Source organism: Pinus tabuliformis, chromosome 3_1 (genome assembly GCF_031772625.1).
Source record: "Pinus tabuliformis cultivar Carrire ecotype Pingquan chromosome 3_1, CPIR1, whole genome shotgun sequence".
NCBI lineage: Eukaryota > Viridiplantae > Streptophyta > Pinopsida > Pinales > Pinaceae > Pinus > Pinus tabuliformis.
Genome location: NC_142301.1, coordinates 932,104,902 through 932,115,937, shown reverse-complemented (window position 1 = coordinate 932,115,937; position 11,036 = coordinate 932,104,902).

Genomic DNA, 11,036 nt, shown 5'->3' with positions numbered 1-11,036 from the left:
ACCTTTGGACATTTTGGACCTGTTGTCCTTGAACATACAAGTGATGAACCTGTTGTCCTTGAACAAAAGGATTTTGGACCTATTGTCCTTGGGCATAAGATTGATACACTTATTTCCCTTGGACATAGGGATTCTTTACCTGCTGCCCTTGACCAAAAGGATTTTGAACCTGGTGACCTAGGGCGTTAGGGTTTTGTACCTGATGCCCTTGGCCTTCAGGATTCTAGACCCGCTAAACTAGAACATTAGGATTTTGAGCCTGCTACTATAGAACTTGACCTTGACTCTGCCCTTGCAAGGGTTGATCTTGCTGATATGTACACAAGGGTTGCTGCTGCCCTGGTTGGTTTTGTTGTTGCAAGGGTTGTCCTTGAGGTTGCAAATTTTGTCCTTGAGGCTGCAGAGGTTGGCCTTATGAGGACATGGGCTGGGAGGTGTGTGGAGCATATTGCATCTACTGTTGCATGGTTTGCTGCAACATCATACGATCTAGTCTGAACACGATTCATTAATTATCTGCATATTGAGGATATTCACTATATTGTTATTCTGGGTTGTTCATATGTGTGGAGACTACTTTCCTAAAGGTTTATTTGTTTTAACTTTATCAGTTGAAAAAAGTTAGTTTAGTTGTGTTTGCTGAAAATCTATTTCTTTGAGGTAAATGCATAGAATAGCTAAATGGATTGATAATTAGTTAACTGGTTAATGTTTGGTTAAATGTCATCTCTCTTTACGTTAGCTTTCTCTTTTTGAGGAAATGACTCATCGAATGTGGTTTTTGTAGGGAAGAGCATGAATAGATAATGAATCATCATATGGAAAGGTCCGTCCAAATGATATGATATTGAAGCTTCAAATGACAACACCATATTACAGAAGAAACTGTGCTCATGTATATGGTTTCTTTGTTCTAGGTGAGTGTACACGTGGTGCTGAATGTCCATATCGGCATGAGATGCCTATAACAAGGGAGCTTTCTCCGCAGAATATAAAATATCGACATTATGGGCAAGTATTATTGTCTAAATATTCTTTATTCAGTTGATTCTTTTGTGAGTTGAAGTTATTGTCTGATATCTTTTGAGGTGCAATCCATAATCATTTTTTGAAGTGTCACATAACTTCCATATACAAAATTCTGCATGTTTGGGTGCCGAACTAGTGTTATGAGACTCTTTTGAGTCAAGCCAACTTGAAAGCCTGTCTATGCTATGTGAGGAAACTGAAGTTCAGCCCTGAGTCATGCTCACTATTATTGTTTGTGATTATGACTTAGTCTTGCAATTTAAACACAAATCGCATCAACTGAGTGAGTGAGACTTGGTTGTGATTAGTATGTCTATAAGATACAGAGAAAAATGAATGCTCATTTTAACTTTTGTTAACCAATTTTAAAGCAGACCTTGAACAAGTTTGTTAACTTCAGTGCAATTCCATACCTAACTCTAAAAGAGTCATGACGTTTGGTCATTTTGAGCCTACATGGAGGTGAGGCCGACCTTGACAATTTACATAAGAGTGGGCATAAATTCAAAAATACATTTCTTCTTATCCAAATTTGATGATCTTTAGGTCAATTCTGGTCCTCTCGAAAAGAGTAATTCAATGCCATAATTATATTCTTCAAAACACTTGCCCAAAGTGAAATTTGGCCTTAGTTTCCAATTTTAACAAAACTATTTGAAACTAAGAATCTAATGTGGGAGCTTGTTTTGCCATCATTGATTCCATATCACTTATTTGGGTAATTTTGCTTCTATTTAGGGCATGAGAATTAGAAAGTTATTGAGCTAAATATTTATTGGCAAATGGTGGAGTGTTATTGGGATGTGATAGACAAGTTGATACTCTGCCTCTAGTGTATCTCACATACATAAATTAAAGGCTTTAGTCAAACCTTCCTCGTGGTCAATTCTTGATGTTTCTAAGATTTTGTTAATTTATGAAATCCTGTTGTTTTCCTTGTTGCACGAGTCTTCAGTTAGGAGTATCTATAGAGTCTAGACCATAATTTCAAGAATAGACTCAAAATGGAATTTTCATGTGGCATCATATTGATGTTTTTCATGCCCTTTTATTATTGATCCATTCTCTTCAATTAAACCCTATATGATTTGGTTGTTGTAATTATATGATGTTCTCGATTCCAAGGCACTTAAAAGGCATATTTATGATTTAAGTGGTGTTTTTTGGTTCTAGACAAACATTGCTAGTTAGATATGTACAAGCTCTGAGAGGGTAGTGTCATGAAGGGAACATCATGTTCTATTGGCATTCTTTTGAAAGGATATAACAAACTTTAAAAGAAGTGTGAAAAAATATATGCATTCTTATGTATTGGTAGTTACTCATTACGTCATTCTGTTCTGCTTTTTAATTATTAAACTATAATTTTTCTGCAAGGTTGGAGTATGAATATTTTGCCAGGATGAAAAAAATGGGTCATTTTCTTGACCATGATTCAACAAATTTCATTAAATACTTAAGTTGTTGTTAATATGGATAACTTCCTTCTTGAATCTAAGGGTTTTTTATGATTTATCTCTGAGCAGAGTAAATGATCCAGTTGCAACAAGGTTGTTGAATAAATCTGGTGAGATGCCACCCCTTGTTCCTCTTGAAGATGTGTGGTGAAGTAAAATTATATGCGCGGACACAAACAAATTCCTCTAGCCCGATAATGGGTGTAGCCACAACAGATACATTCTATGGAAGATTTCCTTAGGTTAGAACCAATTAAGAGGGCCTATCTCTTAGTACGCTTATCCTGTTTGATGATGTCCTTGCTTGCTCGCTCCAGCTATTTCTCGTTTCCTTCTTCAAGCACCTGAAACAAGTAAATAATAGCAAAAAACAACTGTGATAATAGAAAAACTGTAGTTCAACCTACTTAACAAGTCGAGAAACATTAAGCCTTAACATGTAAGATGAAAAATCATGTAGGAAATCAATAGATAGTTGCATATATATTGATATCAAGAAGAGATTACAACCATTGTCTTGACGTTGTGGTTCTCCACTGACAAGACCAGGTTCCCACACACTTTTGCTAGCATTCCATGATGGCCTCAATCAAAAATAGTTTTAAGGATCTTTCCTTTAGGCTTCACTCCAAACCAAATCACACTTCTCCCTTACACAACTAGATAGCTACAACTATGAATAGCTTGTTGTTTATTCCAAAACAAAATAGCACTAGCACACCAACATTAACACTTGGACACTAACACTAGCTTGTGCTTGGGAAAATGGAGGTTTATAGAGGATGAATGGATGGGAGATGGATCCTCTTCTCATGGGAGAAAGTATTATCTCTTGAGGTAATTCCATCATTATAGGGGAAAGGAGCTCAAACTAACATCCTTGACCCCATCCGACCAAACCATTTACCAGACTTCTGTTATGAAGCTTCTAGAGATGGAAGCTTTGACTGTTTATTTAAAAAAATTTCCATAAGAGGACCGACGTGACTAAAACAAAGATCAGTCACTCCGGTCGGTGCTAGGGATAGTGTTAATCCCTGCATATCATCGTGAGGGGGATAAGGGCCATTAGCAACGATCTTGTAGACTGGGCAAAAGATAAGTTTTTGGGGAAATAGTGCAAAAGGGAATTGCTTTGCTCATGAAGAAGGACACAATGGGAGTTTCATCATGAAGGGTAAGCATGTAGGGTTCACTATAGAGGTCCTCCAGGATAGGGGAATGGGGTGTATAGGGACAGTAACAAAATTTTGTGTAATAGATGCCCCCTAAAGTGTGAAGGCCGAATTAGAGTGAGGGATGAAATGATTTATGAATATGTGCGGGGAGTCGTAGTCTGCTCAGGTTGCTAGTTTAACCCCTACGATGATTCCTGCGAAGGGGTTGAGAAAGCAGTAGAGAATTTGTCCAACAAGCTAGTTATAAAAGGCTTGAGATTAAAGTTGTTGTGGGGAAAGCCACAGGCTCCTAAACTAGAAGTTGAGAATCAAGGAGGTGAAGTTGTAGAAATTATTAGTGGTATGCTTCCAAGAGCTATTGTTTCACAACACCAAAGCGAACAACAGCCACAAAACAATTCGAGCAGCCTTCTCTAAATTACTTCAATATCCCTCCTTCGCCCCCACCATCAGAGAGGACATACTATCCATCCATGGATCCTCAAAGAATGGGAATTGTTTCTCCTGCACAAGAACCGGCAGAAGTAAACAAGGCACAGGACATGATGGTCAACATTCTTATCCGGGGCCTCTAGATGGTTCCTACTATGGATCACAATCTTAAGAAGGCCAATATCATCACTATTATGGGCCTTCTTTTGGACCCTTGCCACCATATCAACAATATCCACCATATCAATCAACCCCACCACTGCCACTACGCCCACCATATTATCACCCGCAGTATTAACGCAAGCACTAATATTTGTTTTCTTATTTTAATGTATTTTCTTTATTATGAAAGAAACTCACACAAAAGTTGTACTGGTTATACACTTGTATTTGTTTTCCATGTTAAAAACCAAAATCATTCGTCACTTGTCATAATCATCTGTATGCCACTATATGGGGACAATTATTGTTCTCAAATGTGCTTTAAAATGGTCGATCTCTTTTGCCCTTGCATGTTTTGGTTTGTGTGTGCTTTGTTTAGGTAATTAGTGGATAAACTTAGTCTTAAGAAGGCCAATATCATCACTATTATGGGCCTTCTTTTGGACCCTTGCCACCATATCAACAATATCCACCATATCAATCAACCCTACCACTGCCACTACGCCCACCATATTATCCTACCCGCAGTATTAACGCAAGCACTAATATTTGTTTTCTTATTTTAATGTATTTTCTTTATTATGAAAGAAACATGTTTCTCTGGTGATTCAAAAGTTGAGGTTAAATAATGGTGTTTGATTTCTTAATGGAGCCTGGACTACCGACTGCAAAATTTTTTTAGGCGAACAAGCGTTTACTGTGCATAGAACTCCTGGCACATGAACTTTTTTACACATTTCGGTGAAATAGACTGTAAAATCAAAGGAAATGACAATTGAAGTCGAGTCTTCTCCGTTTTCTTCCAGAAATCCTCGCGTTAGCAGGTGCTATGAGCAGGACAACACATTCCCTGCTTTTGCTCAGGCAAAGCCAATCAACTTCTTGAAAACATAGGAGAAAACTGATCCTTTTCATGCTCTGTACAATGTCCCGATTGGAGACACCCCTTACGGTAGAGCCAAGCACCTTCAGGTGAACTATTTTGTCAAATGTTTCTTAGAACACACTATTTTATTCATACCTTCTGTGTGAAAGATCAAATTAATCGAAATTTTGAGGATACAGCTCATGGAAAAGGATCCTGCTGGCGCCATTCAAAATCGATGCAACCAACTCTTTATCGAAATTAATCCATGTAGAACCTTGATAAAGTGGTGAGCAACATTCATCAGAAATGATTCAAATGATAATGTTAAAAAGATTTCAGAATGTAGTTAATGCTTTACAAATTCCCACTTACCAGCAGCTGGTGAGTTGTGAGCATTCACTGACTATACATCATACAAATGATAATGTAAGGATTCAAGAAGATTTCAGAATGTACATTTCCACAGTTTATATGTATTGTTTTTTTTTTCAAACTGTGCAATAAGTTTTTGTCTAATTTGTTAGGTAACCACATTACCTGTGAATCTCGTTAGCATTGAAAAGTTGAGAATAATACACAGTAGTGTTATAATGTTGGAATTCTCAGCGATTCTACTGTGTTAATGACTAAGTGTTTATTACAAACATTGCAATTTTTCAACAAAATGTCAAGAATGTTAGTGTAGTAAAGGTGTTTTCACATCCACTACTTCAGAAGCAGGAGGTGGGTGCTGATTTTCTTCTCCTTCTGCTGCTATGGCTATATATTCTTCTTCGTCAAAAGATATTTTGATCTAGGTAGCATTGTCTTGGCTTTTGCCCCAAAAAAAAGGTAGAGACCAATGAATATAAGAATCACGCCCATCAAACTGTTCCAGTGCAGGAAATTCAAGCATTTCAGTTAATTAATTTTGTAAATTTGTAGGCAGAATGAGAAGAAATAATAAATTTAATGTAAATTGTTAGGGTAGTTCTCATAAACTTGATTTAGTCGAGTTATAAGTAGTTTTCTGGCTCCAACTTATGGTTTGGCCCATGATATTCCTGTGGAATATAACCTATTTAAAAGCCAAAAGCCTCCATGTTAATTTCTTTCCCTTATGGAGTCTTTCTGTTTTTAAACAGGCTATATTCCACATGAATACCATAGACAAAATTATGGGTTTTTATGAACCCCAAAACCGCTGATAACTTTACCTAATCAAATTTACTTGAACCACTCTAACAAAAATTGAAGACTTAAGAATATACTATATTCCATATGAATACCATGGACAAAACCATAGATTCTCGTTAGCCCAAAAACAATTAATAACTTTATCTAATCAAGTTTAAGTTTACCTGAACCGCTCTAACACAAATTGAATATTTGAGAATATAACAAACCACTGAATTGAATATTTGAGAATATAACAAACCACCCACCTTCCCAGACGCAGCGTGTCTCCCAGAACTATAGATGATAAAATTGTTGAGCACACGGTAGACACTGGGTTGAATACTGTAACGAATACTGGCCCTCGTTTCTGCAAACACCATAACTGTAATGGAAATGCCATTGCATTGAATATGATTCCCTACCAAATTGAATTAATCTTCCACAAATCAGCTTAACCACCTAACAAAAATTTAAGTTATTCATGGCTGGGAAAATTGAGGAAGAACATCATTCATGTATGTAGACTTACTGCAGTGACCACAGTCAAAATCCCAACCCTAATAATGTTGGAATGATGCCTCTGTCAAGAATGGCTATTAGGAGAGAAGTTTGGATGGAGCCTAGAATGGTAGTAATTGATGTAAGGGATAGTGTGGCTGGAAACTTCTTCAATGTCTCAACCTGCACATGAAATTATAATCATACATTTGATTGGGTGGGGAGCTCTGAAACTTCTAAATACAGAAAAGGGTTATAATTGGGTATCAATTTAATATGCAAGGTGGTAGGGAGACCTGCAATATCATGGTAGTGGATAACATTATCATTGTTGAGATAAGGTAAATATTCCCTATAATCTGGTTGCCTGAATCTCCCTCATGTAGACTGGTTTCCACTAGGTGTACTATATTAGTGTTGGAAACTAATGTTGATTGTCGCCACAGAGGCCAGAGAGTAGGACCTTGAAGGAAACTCATAGCCATTGCTCCACCCACACAAATTACAGTTCGCAGAATTTTCGCTCTGCTGTGAATACACGTAACGTCTACTTTCTCCATCCTACACATTTGACACTCACATTAGATTCTGGTCATAATAAATCTAAATGATGTAATCAACTCCAAATGAAAGCATCAAATATGTGAGCAATTATAAGCTCAAAATAATTTGTTGAGTATTAGTAACCTAAATCAAAATAAATTGTTTAGAGTTTCATTTCATTAACATAAATGAAAGAATCTCCTCCAAATTTCAACTATGTGAATAGTTATAACCTCCTTTCAGTTTAAACAGTTATAAGATAAACAATAGAAAATCTTTTAGCTTTTTAATAACTTTAACTACATGTAACTTCAATCATTAACTTTCACTACCAAAATACAAACGATTTATATTTCATTAACCACACATTCAAATGATTAACCACACATTCAAAGTGAGTGTTGAGTTCCTGATTAACCACACATTCATGCAAACAATTCATATTTGATTAACCACGCATTCAAAGCACATTCATGCAACCACACATTCAAATGATTAACAACACATTCAAAGTGAGTGTTGAGTTCCTGATTAACCACACATTCATGCAAACGATTCATATCTGATTAACCACACATTCAAAGCACATTCATGCAAACGATTCATATCTGATTAACCACACATTCAAAGAACATTCATGCTAATTAACCACACATTCAAAGCACATTCATGCAAATGATTCATCACTCAATGTAGAGTTAAGGTTTATAGCCACTCACTTATGGATCAAAAGCATGATGAATTAGCAAACTCTTAGTTGTTGGATGTAAAAAGCAGGATTCAAGTCTATTCGACATGTTAATGGGTATTTCTATCAATCCAATACATAGATGAAGTTTATAAATGCCACTAATGGATCAAAAGCAGTTATACATGCCAAGGGGAATCAAGTGCCATATATTTCAACTCAAAATCTTTGATCAACAAACTTTGTATTTCAGAGCTTTTCAACTGCAACTGGGAAAAGATGCTGTAGTAGAAAATATTTCCCCTCTTTATATTTGGTGACTCACTACAGTGTAAAGAGAAAACTCCATTGGTGTTGCAGGGCTTCAAATCTGAGGAAAAGAGTCAGACAAATGAGCAAATGATTTGGACAATAGATCTGAGGATGCCATGCTTTCATCCATAATGATTTAATTTCTGCATCACTGAATTTGTAATGAAAGAAACTCAAGTCTATATCAACGTTCTGGAGATAAGGCCATCTGATCTGCAAGTCATTAATTGTGCTCTCAAACTATTTGGAGTCGCGAGAGAAGAGGAAGAGGAAACAATAGAGTGGTTGAAGGATTTAGGGGATCCTAACAGTGATCTGATGGATTGGGCGAGGGAAGAGGCAATGGCTGCCTTCACCTGCCCTCTTTTGGGTATGTTCTTGCTCGAATGAGCAGCAGTAGCTGTAGGCATCTTGGTATTTATGTTTTGGACTAAATTCAATCGATTAAGCGGTTAAGGAAGATAACAAGCAGTGAAAGCTTGAAATATTGAATGAACGAAGTGCAGAAGCAAGGGAGAGAGGGTTTAGAGAAATGAGATGATAACGAGTATTTAAGCCTTTTTTAGACTTTACCCTACTCTACTAACTAGCACACCCTTCACATGCTAGGCTGCATTACAAATAAGTCATAGTGTAGAGGATAAATTGAGGAAGTAGTCTGCAAGCCCTTGGTGATTGCTTTTAGCTTTGATTATCCCCTTCATGAAATAAACTAGCATAGATTTAGATTTATTAACACTGAGAATATTATTCAATGACATTGAATATTGACCTCATTTTATTAAATAATCATGGACATCTTCCCCATGCTTGCTGTAGAGCAGCTACTTTTTCTGTGTACAATGTTAAAGAAAATGCAGATTACTTTGCAAAAAAACTCAAATTGCATGAATTTTAATTCACAAAAGACCAAAACCCATGTTATTTTAGTAGTAAGTTCAATCCAAGTAAAACCCATATTTATTACCAAACCAACCTGGGCTATAATTAGCACAAACTCATTTGAAGGTTTAGGAAATATGAAGTTGATGTCACACTTGGGTTTGAATGGGCTTGTAATAATGTCTATATATTCAATGCACCTTTATGTACAATCTAGATTCCATACATCATTAGATAGGCACATTCCTATAAAATATTTCATATCTCATTTCCCCTCCAAACTTTAGACTGCACCTTGTTTCTCTCCCCGCAAACGGTTAGACAACCAACTTTTTTTCCATTTATTTTATTTTTTTAAAATTATATTAATGATATATGAGTAATATGTTATCTACAAAATAATTTAAATTTAAATTTAATCTATAACAACATATTTAAGAATACATTAATTTAAATAGCATTTTCTCTCTTTAAAGTGTACATTATTAGATATTTGGTAATTAGAATTTATTGAAAATAATTAAATTTAAATAACATTAATTGTATATATTAGTCATTTGTGTAATTATAATTTATAAAATATAATTTTAAATTTCAATGTTTTAATTAAACATAATAATTATAAATTTAGTCACTTATATATCATTTTATTGGTAAAAACCACTCTTATCAATAGTTGCAACGGAACAAGGAACTTTGTTATAATTTTGAAAGCAATTGTATCACGATAAAGTTGTGTGTTGAGGGAGGGAGCCGGGTGCAATATGAGGTTCAAGAACATATTTTCACATTTACTTAAGGCTTTACTTGTATTCTCCCAAAATCCACATGCTTTCTTAGGCCTAATTCTCAAGCATATGCATCCCTTAAATTGCGACTAAGGCTCTCATCTAACAACATGTAGGTGTTCTTGGGAACATCTTGACGTTCTTAAGAATATTTGCAAATTCCTATGACCATATGTTGATATTCTTTTTGGGAATTATTATTACTATTTTAAATCTCATGATCAACATTTTAAACCTTGATTTCACCAACGCATTAAGTTGAGCATTTTAAGATTGATTTAGAAAATTTAAGAGTGAGAAGGAGAGCTTAACAATTTACTATTGGATGTTAATTGGATTTGATTTTTTTTTAATCTTAATATTTTTTTACATTATAAAAAAGTAAACAAATATTTATTTTTAACTTTATTAGATTACCCCTAGCTAATTGACATGCATCCTCTAAGAAAATCAGAAACAACATCACATATGAGGAAACACCTCATCCCTACCTAAAACTTGTAAACATAAGCATTGATGTACCAAATCTAGTAGTACCATTATATCACCTTCGTCCAACTATACAATTATTACTACAAATAAAATCTTCCCTGCAACGCATAAACCACATTCATCAACGTGACAAAATGCAAAAAATATGAGAAGAATGGCAATCAAGAAATATGCATCTCCAATTATGCATAAATCTCCGATGGTGTTTAGTATGTTATCATTCACCATGCATCTACGACTAACAATATTTAAATCCCCTTGCAAAGGTAACTTCATTTCCATTCATTCCAATTTCATTTTAACACAACTCACATGCAAAATATTACAAATAAATTTCCACACTTAATTTACATATTACAAATCCTAACAAAATATACATTTTGCAGGTTCATTACTGCTTCTTCATGTCTTCGATGCCTCCAACAAATTTCGATGCAACTTCAAATATGGAATAACAACCACAGTGTTCTTCAGAATATTATTTCTTCTCTAACCTCTTTCTTTAACAATTTACTACTTGTATTTTCCAACTGAAACTTGAAAAAGGAT